The sequence below is a fragment of the Corylus avellana genome, chromosome ca10, assembly GCF_901000735.1.
Source record: "Corylus avellana chromosome ca10, CavTom2PMs-1.0".
Classification (NCBI taxonomy): domain Eukaryota; kingdom Viridiplantae; phylum Streptophyta; class Magnoliopsida; order Fagales; family Betulaceae; genus Corylus; species Corylus avellana.
In genome coordinates this window covers 18,451,857-18,453,755 of record NC_081550.1, presented here as the reverse complement: position 1 = coordinate 18,453,755, position 1,899 = coordinate 18,451,857, and the positions used below count along the sequence as shown (strand labels likewise).

Genomic DNA, 1,899 nt, shown 5'->3' with positions numbered 1-1,899 from the left:
CAAAATTAAAAATAAATAAATAAAATTTTAAGAGTGCAAAAATTAATTTTTAAAGGTCAATTTTCTAAAAATATATATTTTCTTGGGAAACCCCCAAGCAAAAGGTGATTTCGTCCCTGGTCACATAGAAAGTGGCACCACATTTGACACTTAAATATGTAAGCTTATCAAAAGTGCTATGTAACTAATTCAATTCAACGTAGGTATGTTATAAGCTTATTAAATACATAATACACAGCCTCAATTGTAACATTACAAGCTCTGAGTACCCTAACTTTGGGATGTCAAATTAGTTTAAAAACTAAAATTTATGGTGCTTGCGATCACAACATATAGTGTACTTTAGCTCATTGAACTCAAGATCTTAATATTTGAAGTGTTGAGTTGAGTTTTCACTAATAGTGTAAGGACTTTAATCCCATCTCATCTCTTATGATGTTTTTCACACCAAATCCCTTGCAAGGTCTTTAGTCAATAGACATGCCAAATTTTAAACAAATCTCACAAAATCAATTGTAATTACTTGTAGTGAGTAATTGCCTTACTCTTTTTTCTTTTTTTTTTTAATTAATTAAAAGGGGGAGAGAGGAACTTCAAGGAAAGGTCATTTCCACTCTTGATCCGGATAGAAGAAAAAATTAAAGAATCTTCCATTTTAAAAGATTCTCAAGACACAATAATATTTAATAACTATTAATTTTGAAAATATTTTTAGTAAAGCCCGGTAATTCCTATAAATTCACCACCTTTGGTGCTTTTCCATCTCCACTGGGCATCCCCTCAGTCTCTCTCTCTCGCTCTCTCTCTCTCCCTACGCATATGTTTGAGGTTTAATCGTGATGAAAAAGAAGATCGCCGCGATGACTTGGTGAAATCCAACCTCAACAGACCGGAATGCAGGATTTTCTCCTGCGAGAAAATTTCGCGGGTCGACCACCTCGTGATGAAAAAGAAGATCGCAGCGAGACCGGAATACAGGATTTTCTCCTGCGATCTTAATCTTCCCTTTTCTTTCTCTGTTTTTACTTTTCCAAATCATTTTTCACTGCAAAAAATTCATAGCCAACAAAATTCTCGAATCGTTAGCTGTTCTTAAAATTATTATTATTATTATTATTATGGGTTAAATTTTGGGCTTTTGAGTTTATATTTGATTTGAAATAGTTATTGGGGGAAATAGAGATTGCAATGAGGATGACAAAGCTCCCTCTTCTGAGATTTTACGTTGAGGAAGTACGCTGGCAGAATTGAACCTAAAACTCTCAACGCCACCACTGAGTATCTCTCATGCATGTTTGTGTGTATAGGAAATTAAGAAATATTGAATTTCCCTAATTCTTTAGCTTGTTTTTGTGAAGTAATTTTAGGTGGCCTACTTTTCTCCTACTAAAAATGATGTGGCTATTAAAATTACAATTTGATCAAAACTCAATAATGATTGATCACAAACCCAATGATGATTTTAATAACCACATCATTCTTAGTAAGACATAAGTATGCCACCTAGAATTACTTGTTTTTGTGTGGTGTAGAGATGGGTTATGACAATTTAAATTGAATAAGTTTTGAGTAATACTAGCCTTACAAAAAAAATTTTACAAACTGATGTAGCACAGTATGATTGAATATGAGATAAATTCAAATTTTGAGAAATAACTAGGGGTGTCAAAAATTACTGAGGAACCGGAACCAGGACCAAGAAACCAGGAAACTGGAAACCGGGGAGCTAGTTCCGGTTCCGGTTGCAAAAAAATAAAAAAACCAGAGACCCCGGTTCCGGTCCCGGTTTTGGGCACCCGGTAAAAACCGGGAAACCAGAACCGGGTGCATTTATATATAATAATAATTTTTTTAATATATATATATAATATACAAAAGAGCCAATGCCTCTATACTAGT

At 33.9% G+C, this 1,899-nt stretch overlaps 2 non-coding genes across 2 annotated transcripts; both read left to right on the top strand.

The window, feature by feature from the left end:
- Positions 1-850: 850 nt before the first annotated feature.
- Positions 851-931, top strand: LOC132164834 (small nucleolar RNA Z107/R87). The gene has a single exon (XR_009438436.1). It is a non-coding gene; the product is annotated as a small nucleolar RNA Z107/R87 (small nucleolar RNA).
- A 247-nt stretch (positions 932-1,178) lies between these two features.
- LOC132164845 (small nucleolar RNA R30/Z108) lies at positions 1,179-1,282 on the top strand. Its single transcript, XR_009438445.1, has one exon. It is a non-coding gene; the product is annotated as a small nucleolar RNA R30/Z108 (small nucleolar RNA).
- Positions 1,283-1,899: the final 617 nt, after the last annotated feature.